Below are 11,168 nucleotides of genomic sequence, written 5' to 3' on the forward strand. Positions count from 1 at the left end.
TCAAAATGCTACATTTAATGATTTAAATATGAATTGCGAATTAACAAGACATATTTGATGTTTTACGAAAAATGTTCATTTTAACCCCAGTTTGACTATAATTTCTCGAAAAAGGTATAAATTGCAAAAAAAAATTATAAAAACATTATACGTCCCAAAGTGCTGAAATTTGTATTAAAGATAATGATAAAAAAGACGAAATTTGATTTTTACGAAAAAATTGTCATTTTAAGCCCTTTAAGACTTAATGACTTGAAAAAGCTTTGAATTACGGATTTTCTTTGCTCAAATATATTTATACGTCCTCAAAGTGCTAAATTTTATTATTAAAAGACAAATTACCAATTAAATTAACGAAATTTTGATGTTTTGCGAAAAATATGGTCATTTTTGGCCCTTTTTGACTTATATATCCTAAAAATAGCTTCAAATTGCGATATTTATTTTCTCAAACGAATTATACGTCCTCAAAGTGCTATATTTAATAATTAAATAATGAATTGGCAATTAAAACACGAAAGTTTGTACTTTTACACAAAATATTGTAATTTTTAGCCCTTTTTGACTCTAATTTCTTGAAAAAAAGCTTAAAATTGTGATTTTTCTTTGCTCAAACGCATTTATATGTCCTCAAAATGCTACATTTAATGATTTAAATAGATGAATTCGAATTAAATAAGACATATTTGATGTTTTACGAAAAAATGTTCATTTTAACCCCAGTTTTGACTATAATTTCTGAGAAAAGGTATAAATTGCAAAAAAATTTTATGCTCAAAACTTTATATCAAATTATATTTGATGAAAGTAGATGAATACCTAATGATAAAAAGACGAAATTTGATTTTTTACGAAAAAAATTGTCATTTTAAGCCCTTTAAGACCTTAATGACTTGAAAAAGCTTTGAACTACGGATTTTGCTCAAATATATTTATACGTCCTCAAAGTGAGAAATTTTATTATTAAAAGACAAATTACCAATTAAATTAACGAAATTTTGATGTTTTGCGAAAAATATGGTCATTTTTGGCCCTTTTTGACTTATATATCCTCAAAATAGCTTCAAATTGCGATATTTATTTTCTCAAACGAATCTATACGTCCTCAAAGTGCTATATTTAATAATTAAATAATGAATTGGCAATTAAACACAAAAGTTTGTAGTTTTTTACACAAAATATTGTAATTTTAGCCCTTTTTGACTCTAATTTCTTGAAAAAAACTTAAAATTGTGATTTTCTTTGCTCAAACGCATTTATATGTCCTCAAAATGCTACATTTAATGATTTAAATACGAATTGCGAATTAACAAGACATATTTGATGTTTTACGAAAAAATGTTCATTTTAACCCCAGTCTGACTATAATTTCTGGAGAAAAAGGTATAAATTGCAAAAAAAAATTTATAAAAACATTTTATTACCCCTGAAAGTACTATACCTAATGATAAAAAGACGAAATTTGATTTTTTACGAAAAAAATTGTCATTTTAAGCCCTTTAAGACCTTAATGACTTGAAAAAGCTTTGAACTACGGATTTTCTTTGCTCAAATATATTTATACGTCCTCAAAGTGAGAAATTTTATTATTAAAAGACAAATTACCAATTAAATTAACGAAATTTTGATGTTTTGCGAAAAATATGGTCATTTTTGGCCCTTTTTGACTTATATATCCTCAAAATAGCTTCAAATTGCGATATTTATTTTCTCAAACGAATCTATACGTCCTCAAAGTGCTATATTTAATAATTAAATAATGAATTGCAAATTAAACACGAAAGTTTGTACTTTTACACAAAATATTGTAATTTTTAGCCCTTTTTGACTCTAATTTCTTGAATAAAAATCTTAAAATTGTGTTTTTCTTTGCTCAAACGCATTTATATGTCCTCAAAATGCTACATTTAATAATTAAATAACGAATTTCGAATTAACAAGACATATTTGATGTTTTACGAAAAAATGTTCATTTTAACCCCAGTCTGACTATAATTTCTCGAGAAAAGGTATAAATTGCAAAAAAAAATTATAAAAACATTATTACGCCCTGAAAGTACTATACCTAATGATAAAAAGACGAAATTTGATTTTTTACGAAAAAATTGTCATTTTAAGCCCTTTAAGACCCTAATGACTTGAAAAAGCTTTGAACTACGGATTTTCTTTGCTCAAATATATTTATACGTCCTCAAAGTGAGAAATTTTATTATTAAAAGACAAATTACCAATTAAATTAACGAAATTTTGATGTTTTGCGAAAAATATGGTCATTTTTGGCCCTTTTTGACTTATATATCCTCAAAATAGCTTCAAATTGCGATATTTATTTTCTCAAACGAATCTATACGTCCTCAAAGTGCTATATTTAATAATTAAATAACGAATTGGCAATTAAACACGAAAGTTTGTACTTTTACACAAAATATTGTAATTTTTAGCCCTTTTTGACTCTAATTTCTTGAATAAAAATCTTAAAATTGTGTTTTTCTTTGCTCAAACGCATTTATATGTCCTCAAAATGCTACATTTAATGATTTAAATACGAATTGCGAATTAACAAGACATATTTGATGTTTTACGAAAAAATGTTCATTTTAACCCCAGTCTGACTATAATTTCTCGCAAAAAGGTATAAATTGCAAAAAAAAATTATAAAAACATTATTACGCCCTGAAAGTACTATACCTAATGATAAAAAGACGAAATTTGATTTTTTACGAAAAAAATTGTCATTTTAAGCCCTTTAAGACCTTTAATGACTTGAAAAAGCTTTGAACTACGGATTTTCTTTGCTCAAATATATTTATACGTCCTCAAAGTGATAAATTTTATTATTAAAAGACAAATTACCAATTAAATTAACGAAATTTTGATGTTTTGCGAAAAATATGGTCATTTTTGGCCCTTTTTGACTTATTATATCCTCAAAATAGCTTCAAATTGCGATATTTATTTTCTCAAACGAATCTATACGTCCTCAAAGTACTATATTTAATAATTAAATAACAAATTGGCAATTAAACACAAAAGTTTGTACTTTACACAAAATATTGTAATTTTTAGCCCTTTTTGACTCTAATTTCTTGAAAAAAACGTTAAAATTGTGTTTTTCTTTGCTCAAACGCATTTATATGTCCTCAAAATGCTACATTTAATGATTTAAATACGAATTGCGAATTAACAAGACATATTTGATGTTTTACGAAAAAATGTTCATTTTAACCCCAGTCTGACTATAATTTCTGGAGAAAAGGTATAAATTGCAAAAAAAAATTATAAAAACATTATTACGCCCTGAAAGTACTATACCTAATGATAAAAAGACGAAATTTGATTTTTTACGAAAAAATTGTCATTTTAAGCCCTTTAAGACCCTAATGACTTGAAAAAGCTTTGAACTACGGATTTTCTTTGCTCAAATATTTATACGTCCTCAAAGTGAGAAATTTTATTATTAAAAGACAAATTACCAATTAAATTAACGAAATTTTGATGTTTTGCGAAAAATATGGTCATTTTTGGCCCTTTTTGACTTATATATCCTCAAAATAGCTTCAAATTGCGATATTTATTTTCTCAAACGAATCTATACGTCCTCAAAGTGCTATATTTAATAATTAAATAACGAATTGGCAATTAAACACGAAAGTTTGTACTTTTACACAAAATATTGTAATTATTAGCCCTTTTTGACTCTAATTTCTTTAATAAAAATCTTAAAATTGTGTTTTTCTTTGCTCAAACGCATTTATATGTCCTCAAAATGCTACATTTAATGATTTAAATACGAATTGCGAATTAACAAGACATATTTGATGTTTTACGAAAAAATGTTCATTTTAACCCCAGTCTGACTATAATTTCTCGAGAAAAGGTATAAATTGCAAAAAAAAATTATAAAAACATTATAAAGCCTGAAAGTACTATACCTAATGATAAAAAGACGAAATTTGATTTTTTACGAAAAAAATTGTCATTTTAAGCCCTTTAAGACCTTAATGACTTGAAAAAGCTTTGAACTACGGATTTTCTTTGCTCAAATATATTTATACGTCCTCAAAGTGAGAAATTTTATTATTAAAAGACAAATTACCAATTAAATTAACGAAATTTTGATGTTTTGCGAAAAATATGGTCATTTTTGGCCCTTTTTGACTTATATATCCTCAAAATAGCTTCAAATTGCGATATTTATTTTCTCAAACGAATCTATACGTCCTCAAAGTGCTATATTTAATAATTAAATAACGAATTGCCAATTAAACACACGAAAGTTTGTACTTTTACACAAAATATTGTAATTTTTAGCCCTTTTTGACTCTAATTTCTTGAATAAAAATCTTAAAATTGTGTTTTTCTTTGCTCAAACGCATTTATATGTCCTCAAAATGCTACATTTAATGATTTAAATAAGAATTGCGAATTATTAAGACATATTTGATGTTTTACGAAAAAATGTTCATTTTAACCCCAGTCTGACTATAATTTCTGGAGAAAAGGTATAAATTGCAAAAAAAAAAATTATAAAAACATAATTACGCCCTGAAAGTACTATACCTAATGATAAAAAGACGAAATTTGATTTTTTACGAAAAAAATTGTCATTTTAAGCCCTTTAAGACCTTAATGACTTGAAAAAGCTTTGAACTACGGATTTTCTTTGCTCAAATATATTTATACGTCCTCAAAGTGAGAAATTTTATTATTAAAAGACAAATTACCAATTAAATTAACGAAATTTTGATGTTTTGCGAAAAATATGGTCATTTTTGGCCCTTTTTGACTTATATATCCTCAAAATAGCTTCAAATTGCGATATTTATTTTCTCAAACGAATCTATACGTCCTCAAAGTGCTATATTTAATAATTAAATAACGAATTGGCAATAAAACACGAAAGTTTGTACTTTTACACAAAATATTGTAATTTTTAGCCCTTTTTGACTCTAATTTCTTGAAAAAAAACGTTAAAATTGTGTTTTTCTTTGCTCAAACGCATTTATATGTCCTCAAAATGCTACATTTAATGATTTAAATAAGAATTGCGAATTAACAAGACATATTTGATGTTTTACGAAAAAATGTTCATTTTAACCCCAGTCTGACTATAATTTCTCGAGAAAAGGTATAAATTGCAAAAAAAAATTATAAAAACATTATTACGCCCTGAAAGTACTATACCTAATGATAAAAGACGAAATTTGATTTTTTTACGAAAAAAATTGTCATTTTAAGCCCTTTAAGACACTAATGACTTGAAAAAGCTTTGAACTACGGATTTTCTTTGCTCAAATATATTTATACGTCCTCAAAGTGAGAAATTTTATTATTAAAAGACAAATTACCAATTAAATTAACGAAATTTTGATGTTTTGCGAAAAATATGGTCATTTTTGGCCCTTTTTGACTTATATATCCTCAAAATAGCTTCAAATTGCGATATTTATTTTCTCAAACGAATCTATACGTCCTCAAAGTGCTATATTTAATAATTAAATAATAAAATTGGCAATTAAACACGAAAGTTTGTACTTTTACACAAAATATTGTAATTTTTAGCCCTTTTTGACTCTAATTTCTTGAAAAAAACTTAAAATTGTGATTTTTCTTTTCTCAAACGCATTTATATGTCCTCAAAATGCTACATTTAATGATTTAAATAAGAATTGCGAATTAACAAGACATATTTGATGTTTTACGAAAAAATGTTCATTTTAACCCCAGTCTGACTATAATTTCTGGAGCTTCAAAAAGGTATAAATTGCAAAAAAAAATTATAAAAACATTATTACGCCCTGAAAGTACTATACCTAATGATAAAAAGACGAAATTTGATTTTTTACGAAAAAAATTGTCATTTTAAGCCCTTTAAGACCTTAATGACTTGAAAAAGCTTTGAACTACGGATTTTCTTTGCTCAAATATATTTATACGTCTCCTCAAAGTGAGAAATTTTATTATTAAAAGACAAATTACCAATTAAATTAACGAAATTTTGATGTTTTGCGAAAAATATGGTCATTTTTGGCCCTTTTTGACTTATATATCCTCAAAATAGCTTCAAATTGCGATATTTATTTTCTCAAACGAATCTATACGTCCTCAAAGTGCTATATTTAATAATTAAATAACGAATTGGCAATTAAAACACGAAAGTTTGTTTTTTTACACAAAATATTGTAATTTTTAGCCCTTTTTGACTCTAATTTCTTGAATAAAAATCTTAAAATTGTGTTTTTCTTTGCTCAAACGCATTTATATGTCCTCAAAATGCTACATTTAATGATTTAAATACGAATTGCGAATTAACAAGACATATTTGATGTTTTACGAAAAAATGTTCATTTTAACCCCAGTCTGACTATAATTTCTGGAGAAAAGGTATAAATTGCAAAAAAAAATTATAAAAACATTATTACGCCCTGAAAGTACTATACCTAATGATAAAAAGACGAAATTTGATTTTTACGAAAAAATTGTCATTTTAAGCCCTTTAAGACCTTAATGACTTGAAAAAGCTTTGAACTACGGATTTTCTTTGCTCAAATATATTTATACGTCCTCAAAGTGAGAAATTTTATTATTAAAAGACAAATTACCAATTAAATTAACGAAATTTTGATGTTTTGCGAAAAATATGGTCATTTTTGGCCCTTTTTGACTTATATATCCTCAAAATAGCTTCAAATTGCGATATTTATTTTCTCAAACGAATCTATACGTCCTCAAAGTGCTATATTTAATAATTAAAAGATGAATTGGCAATTAAACACGAAAGTTTGTACTTTTACACAAAATATTGTAATTTTAGCCCTTTTTGACTCTAATTTCTTGAAAAAAACGTTAAAATTGTGTTTTTCTTTACTCAAACGCATTTATATGTCCTCAAAATGCTACATTTAATGATTTAAATACGAATTGCGAATTAAAAGACATATTTGATGTTTTACGAAAAAATGTTCATTTTAATCCCAGTCTGACTATAATTTTTGAGAAAAGGTATAAATTGCAAAAAAAAATTATAAAAACATTATTACGCCCTGAAAGTACTATACCTAATGATAAAAAGACGAAATTTGATTTTTACGAAAAAAATTGTCATTTTAAGCCCTTTAAGACCCTTATGACTTGAAAAAGCTTTGAACTACGGATTTTCTTTGCTCAAATATATTTATACGTCCTCAAAGTGAGAAATTTTATTATTAAAAGACAAATTACCAATTAAATTAACGAAATTTTGATGTTTTGCGAAAAATATGGTCATTTTTGGCCCTTTTTGACTTATATATCCTCAAAATAGCTTCAAATTGCGATATTTATTTTCTCAAACGAATCTATACGTCCTCAAAGTGCTATATTTAATAATTAAATAACAAATTGCCAATTAAACACACGAAAGTTTGTACTTTTACACAAAATATTGTAATTTTTAGTCCTTATGACTCTAATTTCTTGAAAAAAACTTAAAATTGTGTTTTTCTTTGCTCAAACGCATTTATATGTCCTCAAAATGCTACATTTAATGATTTAAATACGAATTGCGAATTAATAAGACATATTTGATGTTTTACGAAAAAATGTTCATTTTAACCCCAGTCTGACTATAATTTCTCGAGAAAAGGTATAAATTGCAAAAAAAAACAATTATAAAAACATTATTACGCCCTGAAAGTACTATACCTAATGATAAAAGACGAAATTTGATTTTTTACGAAAAAAATTGTCATTTTAAGCCCTTTAAGACCCTTATGACTTGAAAAAGCTTTGAACTACGGATTTTCTTTGCTCAAATATATTTATACGTCCTCAAAGTGAGAAATTTTATTATTAAAAGACAAATTACCAATTAAATTAACGAAATTTTGATGTTTTGCGAAAAATATGGTCATTTTTGGCCCTTTTTGACTTATATATCCTCAAAATAGCTTCAAATTGCGATATTTATTTTCTCAAACGAATCTATACGTCCTCAAAGTGCTATATTTAATAATTAAATAACGAATTGGCAATTAAACACAAAAGTTTGTACTTTTACACAAAATATTGTAATTTTTAGCCCTTTTTGACTCTAATTTCTTGAAAAAAACGTTAAAATTGTGTTTTTCTTTGCTCAAACGCATTTATATGTCCTCAAAATGCTACATTTAATGATTTAAATAAGAATTGCGAATTATAAAGACATATTTGATGTTTTACGAAAAAATGTTCATTTTAACCCCAGTCTGACTATAATTTCTCGAGAAAAGGTATAAATTGCAAAAAAAAAAAAATTATAAAAACATTATTACGCCCTGAAAGTACTATATTTAATGATAAAAAAGACGAAATTTGATTTTTACGAAAAAAAATTGTCATTTTAAGCCCTTTAAGACCTTAATGACTTGAAAAAGCTTTGAACTACGGATTTTCTTTGCTCAAATATATTTATACGTCCTCAAAGTGATAAATTTTATTATTAAAAGACAAATAACTAATTAAATACACGAAATTTTAAAGTTTTGCGAAAAATATGGTCATTTTAAGCACTTTTTGACTTATATATCCTCAAAATAGCTTCAAATTGCGATATTTATTTTCTCAAACGAATCTATACGTCCTCAAAGTGCTATATTTAATAATTAAATAACGAATTGGCAATTAAACACGAAAGTTTGTACTTTTACACAAAATATTGTAATTTTTAGCCCTTTTTGACTTAATTTCTTGAAAAAATCTTAAAATTGTGTTTTTCTTTGCTCAAACGCATTTATATGTCCTCAAAATGCTACATTTAATGATTAAAATACGAATTAGCCAATTAAATAGGAAATTTGATGTTTTACGAAAAAAAGGTTTATTTGAAGCCCAGTCTGACTCTAATTTCTTGAGGAAAGTACAAACTGCAAAATTAATTTTCTCAAAAAATTAAACACGACACTTGATTTTTTTATGAAAGAAATGGTAATTTTTGGACCTTGTAGACACTAATTTCTTGAAAAAAGCTTCAAATTGCATTATTTCTTTGCTGTAACCCAGTAAGACGTCCTAAAATTGATATATTTAAAGATTAAAGTACGCATTGAGAATGAAGTACATGAAATTTCGATTTTTGATGGAAATTATGGTCATTTTAAGCCTTTTCGACCTTAATGTCTTAAAAAAAGCTTTGAACTGCGGGTTTTCTTTGCTCAAAGTAGTTATACGTCTTCTAAGTGCTATATTGAATAATTAAAAGACGAATTACAAATTAAATACACAAAATGTGATTTTTTCCCAAAAAAATTGTCGTTCCCACCCTTTTTTTACTCTAATTTCTTTTAAAAAGCTTCTATAACTGTATTCCTTTGCTTAAACGGATTTATAAGTCTTTAAAATACTACATTTAGTGATTAAAAGACAAATTCCCAAATTAACTATACAAAATTTGATGTTTTACGAAGAAATGGCCCTTTTAAGCTAAGTTTGACACTAATTTCTTGAGAAACGCTAGAAATTGCAGTATTTCTTAATTCAAACGAATTTTTACGTCCTTAAAGTGCGATATTTAATTATTAAAAGACAAATTACTAATTTAATACACGAAAATTGATTTTTTACGAAAAATGGATCATTTTAGGACTTTTGTGACTCTAATTTCTTTTAAATAACTTCAAATTGCGGTATTTCTTTTCTCAACCACATTCTTACGTCCTCAAGGTGCTATATTTAATTATTAAAAGACGAATTAGCACTAAAATAAACAAAATTTTAATTTTTTACGAAAAAATTGGTCATTTGAAACCTTTTTTGACTTATATTTCATCAAATTGTCGTACTTAATTACTCAAACACATTATTACGTCCTCAAATTTCTAGGTTTGATGATAAAATATCGAATTGCCAAGGACATACAAATTTTTTTGAACTTTTACGAAAAAAATTGTCTTTTTTAGCCTTTTTTCACTCTAATTTCTTTAAAAAAGCTTCAAACGAGTTATTTCTTTGCTCAAACGGATTTATACGCCTTTAAAGTACTGTATATAATGATTAAAAGACAAATTGTCAATTAAATACAAGAAATTATGATTTTTACGAATTAAATGGTCATTTATAGCCCTTTTTGAATGTAATTTCTTGAAAAAAACTTCGAATTGCGTTTTTCTTTTTTCAAACGCATTTATATGTCCTCAAAGTGCTACAGTTAATTATTAAAATATGAATTGCCAATTAAATACACAAAATTGATGTTTTACGAAGAAATGGTCATTTGGATGCATTTTAACTAATTTCTATGCTCAAATGCTTTTTACTTCTTTAATGTAGTATATATAATGATTTAAACTTTATTACATGCACACCGTCCAGAAGTGTTTGGAGGACAACTTGCCTTTCTAGTCAAATAAAATGTGGCCCCTTACTCACCAGATGCCAACCCATAGGACTAAAATTTTTGGGGCCATGTTGAGTCCAAAGCCTGCAACATCTGTCATATAAATTATAAACAACCTCTAGGACATCATCAACCAGCCCTGGTATCCCATGCCTGAGGACTACGTCTGGGAAGGGTTCAAGGGCCTTCCGTGGTCACCTGGAAGTCATGACTGCTGCCAAGGGGGGTATGCAACAATGATTAGGATAGCCGAGACTTCATATTAGTTATTTTATAGAAATACTCTCATTACAACTGGCTGCTGAAATACATCTTGAGAAAGTTCTAGATTGAAATTGTAAAGACTTTTTCACCGCACCCGGTATAAAAATTTATTTTCACTTTTTTAAATTAAGCCACCTTAAAGAAAAAATCCTGCGGAAGCCCCTCTTTTTAGCCCTTACTTTTTTTTTACCCCCTTTCTCAATACTTCGTGCACCTACGAGATTTCTGAAATCGGGCTTTTTAAATAGTAAAAAATGGATCTATGATAGATGCTAAGAAAGGCAACATTAACACCAACATTGAACGAACCCAAAATTATCATATTGTTGCAGATCTTAACTTACTCTTCGAAGAATGAAATTGCGTATGTCCTTTATTCGTCTTTCTTTCTTTTTTTAAGGAAAATATAGGACCGTGCAGTACTCAAAGATTTATTTTAGAATTAAAATATCTGCTCTAAATTCAGTCTAATTTGAGAAACTGCATACCAATGATCCCTTTCAACGAGTACTTGGAGGGACATGGGATTAAGAAAAGAAGATATTTCTTTATT

This window comes from Lepeophtheirus salmonis, chromosome 12 (assembly GCF_016086655.4).
Source record: "Lepeophtheirus salmonis chromosome 12, UVic_Lsal_1.4, whole genome shotgun sequence".
Lineage (NCBI taxonomy): Eukaryota > Metazoa > Arthropoda > Copepoda > Siphonostomatoida > Caligidae > Lepeophtheirus > Lepeophtheirus salmonis.